General features: G+C 41.0%; 1 protein-coding gene across 3 annotated transcripts in view; it reads left to right on the top strand.

Moving 5' to 3' along the window:
* Window positions 1–2,010: 2,010 nt before the first annotated feature.
* The window catches only part of SLC4A4 (solute carrier family 4 member 4), a 385,984-nt gene continuing 375,377 nt past the window's right edge, over window positions 2,011–12,617 (top strand). For 2 of the 3 annotated variants that reach the window (XM_025386055.1, XM_025386056.1), the window contains exon 1: window positions 2,011–2,117. The gene's annotated coding sequence lies outside the window, so the exon portion shown is untranslated. The remainder of the gene's footprint in view (window positions 2,118–12,617) is intronic. The other variant, XM_025386057.1, reaches the window with a different exon arrangement.

The raw sequence follows: 12,617 nt of genomic DNA, 5'->3' as shown, positions 1-12,617 counted from the left end.
AAAAGTGACTTCCCTTTGCCTGTTAGCGTACTTTGTGGTTGCTGATTCTTGCTCACTGCCTGCTCAGGGAGTGAAAGTTAATTTTAACATTCGTCTAGAGACAGAATATAATCATTTAGGTGAAAACTTTAAAGCTAAATTTTTGTTTTACCTTTGGTTTTGAGTTTCCCATTAAAAATTCCCAGTGATACTCTGATGACTATCACTGCAGTGGGTTATGTAGAATGTGTGAACATGTATGTGAGCCAGATGTGACAAGAGACACATGACAGTACATTTTCATTTCATACATCAGACTGACTGGGGTGGTTCCTTGTGCCTTCTGAGCATATAACTAAGGATTTTAAACGTACAAGCTATTTAAAAGACACAAGCTCCATACCTGCTTTCCAAGCACTGGTGAGGCACCATGGATCTCTGGATCTCTTCCAGTTTTGAATACTAGAAAGAAAAGCCTCTGTCCTCAAATTATTTCCTCCCTACCCTTATTTTTTTTTTCCCCTTGGAGGTCCTATTAGCTATACCTTTGTATTGAAGAAAGACTGGGAACCAGGAGCAGTTGGTATGTGAAATTATTTCTCTTGAGCTTTATGCGTTTTGGTGGCTACTGTTGAAAAGACAGTTTGGTCAGTGATGTCCACATATACATTACAAATAATATGTATTACTGGAAAATGATATACACTTGTATGATATACCGTGTGGTTGAAATCCATTAAGTGACTACTCTCTAGCAGTATACAGAACAATATATGGTGTGTCTGTGCTGACAGTCTGTTCATATCTTAATGGTTTACTTATGATTCAATGGTTTACCGATGGCAATGGTGCTGGGTCATTGATATATTACTTGCTTGGCAAACAGTACTTGAACCTCATTAATTAGACTTAGGAACAGAATAAATACAAATAATCACTTTGCTAAGGCAGTTTTCTTAACTCCCAAGGAAGACAGAAAGGTATCAGTGACATAAGTGAAGGACACAGTTGACAACCACATTATCTTCAGACATCTTTTGTTAAAGGTGAACAATGACTTAATACTGTGTTACGGCAGCACTCTATACGCCCCAAGTTTTATAAAGTAGAGTCAAGAGTGATCTGAGCTGGGAAACGCATGCAATTTTAGGTCTGCATGGAAGCACAGGCTCTCCCCACGGGTAACTCTTCTGAGTAGGACAAAAAGCTGGACCTAGGACCCAGCCCAGGGCGTGAGAAAGAAGGAACCCGGGAGGCAAGAGCGGCTGGTCCGGAGCCGTGTCCTCAGCCAGCTGCGGGCGGGCGCTGAGCGCAGAGCTCAAGCCCCTGGCGGAGGCGGCGCGGCTCGAGGCCCCTCCCCGCCGCGGATGCCCGGGCGGCTGACGCCGAGCGGCGGCCCGGAGCGGTGGGGGCCGGGCGGGCGGGCGCGAGCGAGGGCAGGGCAGGGGGCCGGCCGAGGCCACTTACGGCTTTAAATATGGATCGCAGGCTCGCGCTCGCGGCACAGCCTCCGCCGCGGCCGCCTTCCTTGAGCCCCCGCACCCTGGCTTGCTCCCGAGGGGCGCCCGGGCTGGGCTCCACTGCTGCAGCGTTAGTTACTGGCAGGAACATCAGAGATCCCCATAAATATGCAGGAGCTGCAGGAGGCAAACTAGAGTAGACGCCCGCGCTCTTACACACTCGCTCGCCGAGCAGCACGCGGGCTGTGTAGACATCCCCCCTGCGCCACCTTTCTCCCTCGCGGGCCCTTCAGGTTCCAGTCCTGCCTGTTCCGAAGACCCTCCCGCCCCAGCCCCTTTGCCCCACTCTCCCGCACTCGCCTCTCTCCGGAGCGCGCACCCACCCAGGCGGCAAAGTTGTGACTACTTGGGCGCGGGTGACTGGCGCCCGGCTCGCTCCGCGCTCCGCGCCCCGCGCAGACAACTTCCCGCGGCTCGGCCCCGCCGCGTCCCGGGCTCGCGCCTCCAGGGATTCCGCGGCCCCCCAGCCTCCAACCCCGGCGGCGCGCCGGGCAGCGCTTCGGTGGCGGCGGCGGCCGCGGTGGCAGCCAAGGCGGCGGCGGCGGCGGCGGCAGTGGCCGCTGCAGCCCCACACTCCGCCGCCAAACTGGAGGAGCGACGGAAGCCGGACCCCAGGAGGTGAGCGCCTGGCCCCGGCAGCTGCCGGGAGGGTCGATGGGGTCCCTCGCTACACGGCGGGGGCGGGCGCGAGCCCGGGGGCCGATCCAGTGGGGCGCGCAGGCGGCCTCAGCGCGCTCCTGGGAGGGAGAGAGAGGTCAATTGCGGGCCGGGCATCCCCTGAGCTGGGCGCGGGCGGTGTGTGGAGGCTGCTTCCGCGGAAAAGTACTTTTTTTTTTTTCCTTCTTAGGGTTTAGAGGAAAAGTTTGGGTGGTCCTGCTTCTCCCTCACTGCTAAGTCCCCTGCGCGCAACTGGGCGTCTTTACGAGGACTGCGGGGCCAGTGTCTGCGGCGGGCTGGGGTCGGGCTCAGTGACACGTGTGTTGCTGGGAGCCTGGGTGGTCGCCCTGTGACCAGGCACCTGCTTGAGAGGAACACATCCCCAAACCCATCACAGGGGGAGATTTGGGGACTCTCAGTGCTACCGAGGCCGCGGCCCCCACTTCACTGCCCGCTCCAGGACGGAGCATTTACATCTCTCCCTGGCACTCCGAAGGCGGGGGGTGAGTCAGGCAGATTCTCTGCAAGTGGCACAAACACATTTATTTGCAATGGATTTGGATAGGAGAGGCAGAGGTTAAACTGGAATTTCTTTTGGCCAGCGACAGCGGAGCTCTTCCTCAGGTACTGGGCAGCATGTGCGTCTTGGCAAGGAGAGGTGATTTCTTTTTTCTTAAGTGCATTTTACTCAGCCTTTGCCAGTCCGTTAATAAGTCACCAAAGGAAGGCAGGAGTTGGGAACTACATCAGCAAACCGCAGCAAGCACCATAAAGACAAAAGTTCTTACAGAACAAAAAGAAAAACTTGAATTGACGTGAAAGATGGAGAAGGAAGCAGTTCTACCTCTGGCCTGTCAGTTTTTTCAGCGCCCTGTAAAACTGTTTTTTCTACCCTTCCTTCCCTCTCAAGGCCCTACCTTCTCAGCATAATTGATCGCAGCAAGCTCTTTCCAACTTGACACTGAAGAGCAGCGACCCCTTTGGCTTACCCTCCCCATTTCTTTTCCTAGTTTGCTTCAGTGCCCTGGAAAGTTGCTCCTAATGAGAAATCAAGAACACTGGGCTGTACTAAACGCTCATTGTCTCAAATCCTGGAACAGTTCCTTTCCTAAGAGACACTGTATTGTGCTGTAGTTCTCTTTTTTCTTGTATCTTGGGACTTGGAGTTGTAATATTACCTGAATTAAATTAATTAAAGTGTACATTGCTCATTTGGGCCTATTTTTTTTTCATTGTGATTTGAGTAGATTCGTCAATGGCTTTAGAACAATATTCAGTACCTTTTTATAGCCAATGTAATGTCTTTTGTAAATGTTTCTGACTACAACCGTCTTTCTTGTGTCTATCATATTAGCATGTAAATAATTTATATGGTCATTTTAGTACTTAGACTGAAAATATTAGTATAACTTCATTCAAAGGAAGTGTGCCTGTTTATTTTTCTATAGCTTTTATAGCTGAGAAAAAACTTTTACTTTCATTTTAAAGTTAAAAGTACTGATAGGATTCTGGTCTTTGTGGTAGATCTTGAAATTGAATGATTTGTTTTAACTGTATCCCACACTGTCAAGTAAGATGACACAGAAACTCTCATGTATGTAGATGGAGACATGAAAGCAGTACCACTGCATTATGAGCTGTTGAGGCAGAGAGCATTTGTAGGAGTGGGGGTGACAAGGACAAGATGGGATATTTTGATAGTCCCAGCCATGCTTAAAAGAACTGAAAACTAAGAAACCCCCAACATTTTGGATTTAACTGTTCTTCAGAATGAGGGTTTTGGTGACATTTGCTCTTTTGGGGTCATTTCTAGAGACTTACAAACATACATTAGACACCTTACCCAATGAGACTGGCAGAATGTACTCTCAGTTTAGATTAATGTATTTCTTTTAGTTCATGTAGTCAATATTAAATTATTTTAGATGTTTGAATGTTAGTGCTATGATTTCAGTCTCTTAAATGATTAAGAGACATTGTGGATTTACAGAAATGTTGTGTGAAAGAAATAAAGGCAATCAGATTTAGAGGAATAATGCGATAGAAATCGGGTAACCTTTGGGACAACTTCCAGTAGGCCCTGATGGTAATCTCATTTTTCGCTGAGTGCTGGCAGGTACAGTTTTGAGGTTCTGATCCCTTGTTCTGATAACAGAAGTGATATCTGGCCGTAGCTTACATCTTAAAGGAAAAGACAACACTTAAAGAAATGCACACTAGCTGGTGAATCATGTAAATAAACAGGATTCCTTGCCTGCCTCTGAGAGTGCTGTAGACCATGAGGACTGCTATTGTTAGGGGAGAAGAGTCCTGAGATACTCTGCTGGACCTAAGTGTGGCGAGACACGTATTTGTTTCTTGGAGTTTCTTTGTGTTTATTTAAAATAATATGAATGAAATCTAAGACTGGAGTTGGTAGATAAGATTGGGAGTGGAAAGAACAAACTGAGAAGAGGAAAATCTAATGATGATTAAAATTTCTAAGCAGTTTTTTCTTGATTGCTAAATGGAAAGAATCAGAATGCATGATTTGATGGGACAAAGGAAGCTATAAGCAGAACATGGATCTCAGTTGATGCTGTTTCCAAGGACAACCTGTGATTTATGAAATTTATGTATTTTTAGGGAGTCATTTAGCAAAATGGATAAAGAACATCCAGGAAGCTAGTAAGACTACAAAACTGGATCTTACTACTTTTACATAATGTAGGAATCTTAGAGAAAAGGAGGATAAAGTTTTAAGGTCAGCTAAGTTGTATTCCAAATACATTTTGCCTTTCTCCCAATATTTAAGCTGTTGATACATTTGGGTCACAAAAATGGAAAATATGCTTCTGTTCTACTGACATGAAGATGATCTTTCTATCCTCAGTAGTGCATACCTTTGGTTATTTTTCCAGCAATAGGGATGGATTCCCCTTTACTCAGTTCTGCCTAATATATGTTTACACACACACACACACACACACACACATATTTGTAGAGGCTGATTTAATTTTGTCAAAAGCCATATTGACTACCTTCAGTTTTATTTTTTATTTTTATTTATTTAGTTTTTTGAAACGGAGTCTCGCTCTGTCGCCCAGGCTGGAGTGCAGTGGTGCGATCTCAGCTAACTGCAAGCTCCGCCTCCTGGGTTCACACCATTCTCCTGCCTCAGCCTCCGAGTAGCTGGGACTACAGGCACGCACCACCACGCCCGGCTAATTTTTTGTACTTTTAGTAGAGACGAGTTTCACCGTGTTAGCCAGGATGGTCTCAATCTCCTGACCTTGTGATCCACCCGCCTCGGCCTCCCAAAGTGCTGGGATTACAGGCGTGAACCACTGCACCCGGCCACTTTCATAATACTTCTGTGGCAATGGCTTTTATTGCATTTGGTAGTCTCAGCAGTGCAATGAAATTTCTAGCAAGACATTGAAAATACAATGAGAGCCAGGTGCAGTGGTCCCAGATACTCTGGAGGCTGAGTTGGGAGGATCACTTAAGCATGGGAGTTCGAGGCTGTCATGTGCTATAAAATTGTGCCTATAAAATTGCTATAAAATTGTGCCTGTGAATAGCTACTGCACCTCAACCTGGGCAACATAAGGAGATCCTGTCTCTAAAAAATGAACAAGTGTATAAATGCTAATGGCTTTATTTACTTGCTGTGGCAAAAGAGAGAGAAAACTTTTTCTTCCAATCTTCCTAATGATGCCAATAGTTTTATTCCTTAATGATAATGTCTTACTTGATGCTGAATATAGACAGTTCCAGACTTACTATGTTCGAGTTAAAATTTTTCAGAATTACAATGGTGTGAAAGCATTCACATTCAGTAGGGTCTATACTTCGAATACTGATAACAACTTTCTGTTTTTCACTTTCAGTACAGTATTCAATAAATTACATGAGATATCCAATAGTTTATTTGTAAAATAGGTTAGGCTTTGTGTTAGATGATTTTGCCTAGTAGGCGAATGTAAATATTCTGAACACATTTAAGGTAGATTAGGCTAAGCTATGATATTTGGTAGGTTAGGTGTATTAGACACATTTTTGACTTGCAATATTTTCAATTTATGATGGGCTTATCATCATAACCCACCATAAGTCAGGACATAACCCACCATAAGTTTAGGAGCCTCTGTATTGGAAAAAGATAGTGATAGAAAGAGTAATGTTGAAACTATGTGACTCTGTAGTTGTTTGGGTAAACCAAAACATCATCTTGTTCTTCTTTCCTGAAAACTAAGTAAATGTAAGGGATTGTTATGCTTATTGAGAATAAGAGGAAACTATGTCAGAGAACCCTATGCTTTTCTTAAACTTAGCTGCAAATTATTGGTGGAGGTAGAAATGAATATTTTATCTTTTAACTGGTGATACATGTTTGTCGAATCACTGTCAGTTAATGGGTGAATGTCCTTTTAGTCACAGCAGAAGATACTAAAGCAGATAAAAGTTTATCCTGTTTTAAAGTGACGGTTTCCATTTTCTGTTGGTAATTCCGCTCAGTAGCAGTGCCCACTTGCCGCAACTTTATTTCAGGTTCTGCAATCCAGGAAGTGTTTCATGAGAGAAGAATTTTCAGTTTGGGTGTGCCAGTTTTAGCTACCATCTTGAGAGCTAAGTTTTGTTTTTCATGTAGAATGAACACAGAAAGGAATTAAGTGAAATTAGGATATTAAAGGAAATAAATAACCACCAACTGATATTTTGGAGTTTTGTATTTTTACTTTGTGCATAATTGTGTGGAAAAGGTTTACTCCTTCACTTGAATTTAACTCGAATTTCTGTATTAGAAACCTTAAGAAAATTTTAAATAATACTCCTAGTATGCTTTTTTGGGGGATTAAAGAAATCAGTATGAATAAAAATACAAAATGAGAAAGGAATATGTTATGTTTAACACTGCTGTAATAGTCTATGAGTGACACAACTAGAAAAATCTACTCTTAATATTTTGAAGATACCTTCTTATTTAAGGAGATTTTGGTGATTTATTTTTTTAAGTATATTCACTGGTTAATATTATTCTTAAAACTATTTTCAAGTAAATAAGCTTGTGGGATATGGACTTCTATGTTAGTTAATTCTAGCTTTGGCCTGGAGATCTAATATTCACTGATAAGATCTAGTAACAACTTCATCTATTTGAAACTCCTACATTTGGCATGTTCCCCAGCAAAAAAAAAAAAAAAAAAAAAAAAAAGCCTCTGAGCAGGCAAAATAGAGGGTAAAAAAAGAAATACATTATAAAGAATTCACTTTATTCCTAGGACATCCCTCAGAGTCAGTTTACTTTTAATACACATACTGTTCTATGATTGATTGTAAAATTTCTAATCCCATAGCAAACAGTAAACTACAAAGTAGAAGACTAAAATGGGCTTCATTGGCAAATACATGGAAAACATTGAAAAGTACCTGAAAACAGCGTGGTAGTAAAGGAAGAGGGAGACAGAGGTAAGAACTGAAGCAAGCACAGTGGTTGAGGGCTATTTAGATGTGGACTCTGATAGCCTCATTCATTACACCCCCTTCTCCCTCCCTCACTTTCTCCTTTCTTCCTTCTTTTCTCTTCCCCTCTTCCTTCTGTTAAGTTTTATTGAAATACATTGGTCAGAAAATTGTATGTCATCATACCATCAGTAGACAGCTCAGCAATTTACCTAAGTGAACACATCCATGTAACCAGTGCCAAGACCACAATATAGACCATTGCTGCCATCCAGAAGCCTCCTTTAACTCCCTCTTCAAGTAATTACTTCCCCCCAAGGTAACCGCTCTCCTGATTTCTGAGACAGTAGGTTACTTTCACCTATCGTTAACTTTCTGTGAGTGAATTACGTGGTATGTATTCTTGTGTGTGGCTTCTTTTGCTCCACATTATGTTGTGAGATTCATTCTTGTTTTGTGTGAGGCATCAGTTTATTCTCATTGCTACATAGTGTTCTACTTTATAAGAACGCCACAGTATATTTATCCATTTTGTTTTTGATTTACTCATTTTATTTGGGTTGTTTCCAGCTTTTGGCTATTATGAATCGTGCTGCTATGACCATTCTTGTGTATGTCTTTTGGTGAACATGTGGGAATTTCAGTTGTGTGTTTTGCCAGTTTAATTGATGGGACGGTTTTAGTAGATGGTACCTTCCTTTAGAATTGGTACTAATTCACATTTTTACCAGCATTGTGTGAGAGTATTGTCTACACCACATCCTTACAAAAGGGGTTTTGTATGTCTTTTTTTAAAGCCATTCTATTGGATGTATAGTTGTATCACATTGTAGTTTTAATTTCCATTTCTCAGAGTACCTTGTCTGTCTTTTCATATGATTATTGTCTACACTTTTTTTGTAAAGTACTCTTTCATGTTTTTTGCTCATGAAGTTTTTATCCAGTATCTTTTCCCAAGTAAGGATGATTTTAATACTTGGGAAGTGAACTTCTTTTATTTGTTTAGAAGAAGACTCGGCTAACCAGGCAAACTCATTCACCAATGCTTCCATCTAATAAGTAAATTCATGGGATAAAGAGATTACAAACATTTTGAACTTGTAAAGATGATAGTCTGAATCTTTGAAACTTTATCCCTAAAAAACAAAAAACCCAAACCAAAACAATATTAAATAACTTTAATACAGCACTCAGAAACATGCAGAACTTCTCCTCAATGCTTTACGTAAAAGCAGAGCATCTTGTAATTTTGTATTGCCCAATGACCGATGGAGATTTGTATTTGGAAGGTATGAGTTGAACATCCAGCTCTCTTACTTATATTTGATTTTGAGAATTAAAAAAATCATCTGTGTCTTTTTTCCTTATTAAAATAATTATAAAACCTCATTCACAGAGGAGTTATGAGGAACAGATAAAGTGATCTTTATGAAATCTTTTTCAGCAGTGTAAATGGCCATACATGTTAGTTTTTATTATTGTTATTGTATTCTTCAACATTCCTTATTCTTGAGTTGAATTGTGCCAGCACTGAGAACAGTTCCTGCCATATTAATGAATGTTTGTTGGCTGAATGAATGAACAATACATTTAAGCATTTTTCTTAAGCTGTTACTCTGAGTGACTCAAGCTGTGCTTTATATATATTTTTTTCTCTAGAACTTTTACTTTTTATTGCTAAAACTGAGTTGGAACCAAGGTTCATCAAGCATCATATTGAAAAATTGAGTCTAATAGCCAGCAGCTTGAGATCACCCATTTCACTGTATAGTTCGTATTAAATTTATGCCCCCAAGTAACGCACACGATTTGGAGAACCCTTGAAAATGATTACACTGCTCTTCACTCCATGAGTGATCCCCAAAGCTTACACACTGAATATTTTTAGCTTCTATAATTAGAATGGCCACAAATTTCCAGATTTAAATTATTACAGTGGGTTCTCCAGTGCTAATACTTTGGAAGCCATGTTTTGTGTAAAATTGAACATTTAAGGATGAACAATAGCTGAAAACTGGAGCTTTTATAGTCCCTTTTCAGCTTAATATGAACAAGGTGTTTCACAGATATGTTGATTACAATGTGAAAGCAAACAGCATACACCTTATACACATTTGTTGTAAAGCAACAATTCTTAACCCTTTAATAGGTCTGATTTTCAGCTGTTGACTTGATTGTTCAAGTTGTGACTCTATTCAAAAAGTAGTTTAGAGGCATATTTTTATTTTTAGATTAAATAGAATTAAAATTTGTATGATTTTTATTTTGGGGAATTACATGATCTTCCTTTAAATAATAGTAGGTATCCCTTTGAAAAATCAGGCTTGCAGCAGAAGAAACTTGAATTTCTACATAGAAATCTAGTTAGATTTTCTTACCCAAAGACTGATGTTCTTTGCCTTTTTTCCTGTATTTGAGTTTTTTTTTTTTTTTTTTTTTAAGAGCTTATGGTGTTCTTGGTTGCTTGTTGCCATCATTTAAGTATAGCTGTTCTGTGGTACTCAGAATACTGAGCATGTAACATTTTACTTCAGAATAACATAAGTCAGTGTACATTTTATAAGGACTTTTACGTATTAGGTAGTATACCTCATGTGTGCTTGACGCAAATGTGGCCAATTTAGGGTGATTTAGTGGAAAATAGAATCATCTGGTATAGTAAACAGCTTTTGTTTTCTGTTGCAGACATAATGCTATGGAAAATTGAAATAAATGCAAGGGGTAGTTATGGTGAACCCTGTTAAACTACTGTTTTAAAAATAGTGAATTTCAGAAAAGTCTCATCTTCTAAGTGATTTCATTCCTTTGAGAAGTTAAACTGGCTTTTTTTAAAAAACAAATGCATCCAGGCGTGCCTGGTTATTGCTGTATTTAAAACTGGAAGCAAGGCTCCTCCTTTCGGTTCTCACTTGACACGCGGGATTTAAAAAACAAGGGTATACTATGAATTTAGGGAAGGATACTTGTTTAACAAATAGGATTATGACAATTAAAGTAGCTAAACTGATCTCCCAAGGGAATGGGATTAGCTCTTCCATTTTTTGTGCTCTTCAGCATGGAAATCTGTTGGCCTTATTGAAATATTCCTAATGTCTCTTAATACAAACCAGGTTTTTGCACCTTCTACCCCAGAAGGATCAGGAATGAAGTCCTGAAAGTGAGACTTGGTGAAATATGTTTTGTTCTGAGTGAGGAATCAGTAGGACCATCAGTTAGGCTGAAAGTTTCATGGGATCTTGAGTGTTGATGGCTGCACTCCTGAAACTCTCTCCTTGTGTATTGCGTGACCACAGCTGTAGTGAGACATCACAGTTGAACTGCTTCACAGATTCCTTCGATTCCTTTGACCTCTGGAGACTCTGTCCTTAGGAATGTGAGATGAGCACTCACGATGTTAGCAGAAGGTAGGGCCTCATGGTAGGGAGTTTGCTAGAGTACTGATTACAGTCGCCTTTGGAAAATGGCTGAGCATTAACAGATTAAGCAGAAACATGCAGCTCACACATTTGCACTTTTACAAGTTGAGCTCCTTTGCCAGGGAATGGGAGAAGGTGGATAGGAAATGTCTCAAAAGATTTAGATAAACTAGATCAGATAATTTCCCTGGAAAATATATTAAGAAATGAAATAAAAACACCACTCCAAAAGCATCAGAATAAAATATAGTTCAAACACTTACATATTTTTATTGGCAAAACCTGAGGCAGTGAATTCCACACTTTAATTGATCACTTTATTGCTTACTGCTTTGCACTGCCCTTTAATTGTTTCATATGTGTTCATGTTGTCTACACAGTATACTTCCCCATGGTCCTCATAGTGGCCAGAAAATGCTTATTTAATGGAAGGATACTTACTATTTTAAAAATATGTACTGGCCAGGTGCGGTGGCTCACACCTGTAATCCTAGCACTTTGGGAGGCCGAGGAGGGCGGATCGCCTGAGATCAGGAGTTCAAGACCAGCCTGGCCAACATGGTGAAACCCCATCTCTACTAAAAATACAAAAATTAGCCGGGTGTGGTGGCTGGTGCCTGTAATCCCAGCTGCTTGGGAGGCTGAGGCAGGAGAATTGCTGGAACCTGGGAAGCAGAGGCTGCAGTGAGCCAAGATTGCACCACTGCACTCCAGCCTGGGCAACAGAGCAAGACTCCGTCTCAAAAAAAAAAAAAAAAAAAAAAATGTGAACAGACCAGAGATCCCAAATCATCTTATCCAACTTTATTTAAACAGTATTTCTGGCTGGGCACAGTGGCTCACGCCCGTAATCCCAGCACTTTGGGAGGCCGAGGTGGGTGGATTGTTTGAGGTCAGGAGTTCAAGGCCCGTATGACCAACATGGCGAAACTCCATCTCTACTAAAAATATAAAAATTACCCAGGCATGGTGGCGGGCGCCTGTAATCCCAGCTTCTTGGGAGGCTGAGGTGGAAGAATTGTTTGAACCTGGTAGGCGGGGGTTGCGGTAAGCCGAGGTTGCACCACTGCACTCCAGCCTGGGCGACAGAGCGAGATTCCATCTCAAACAAACAAAAACAAAAACAAGAACAAAAAAACACTGTATTTCTTCTGGAGAAATTCCTCCAATGCAGTAGCTGTGATCAATGCTGTTAGGCTTTTTACATACTACTTGTGAAATTTGTTGTAAAGAAGTTTGGAGCCCGGAGCTTTGGGGATGAATATTTGTTATTATGATTTGTGATGTGTTATAGTTTCTTAGAAAAATTTATTAACTTATTTTGATATGACAGTATTTCATCTGTTCTTTGAGTTGGATACAATTTTACTTACTAATTATTTGAGATTAAAAATAAATTGTTAGCACTTTTATAAATAACTTTTTGTTTTTAAATACAGGCTCACTAGAGTTGCAAAAATATAGTGCAGAGAGTTTTTCTGTATGCTTTACTCATCTTCCCTCAATGAACACGACTTTAAAGATGCCTGGAAAGGCCTTTACCTAAAAAGGTTTATAAGGAATTACAATTTTTATGCTTGCTCTGAAGAAATATGTATTT

The sequence above is a fragment of the Theropithecus gelada genome, chromosome 5 (genome assembly GCF_003255815.1).
Source record: "Theropithecus gelada isolate Dixy chromosome 5, Tgel_1.0, whole genome shotgun sequence".
Classification (NCBI taxonomy): Eukaryota; Metazoa; Chordata; class Mammalia; order Primates; family Cercopithecidae; genus Theropithecus; species Theropithecus gelada.
The sequence above is the reverse complement of the archived record's forward strand: the minus strand, read 5'-3'. Positions and strand labels throughout refer to the sequence as shown.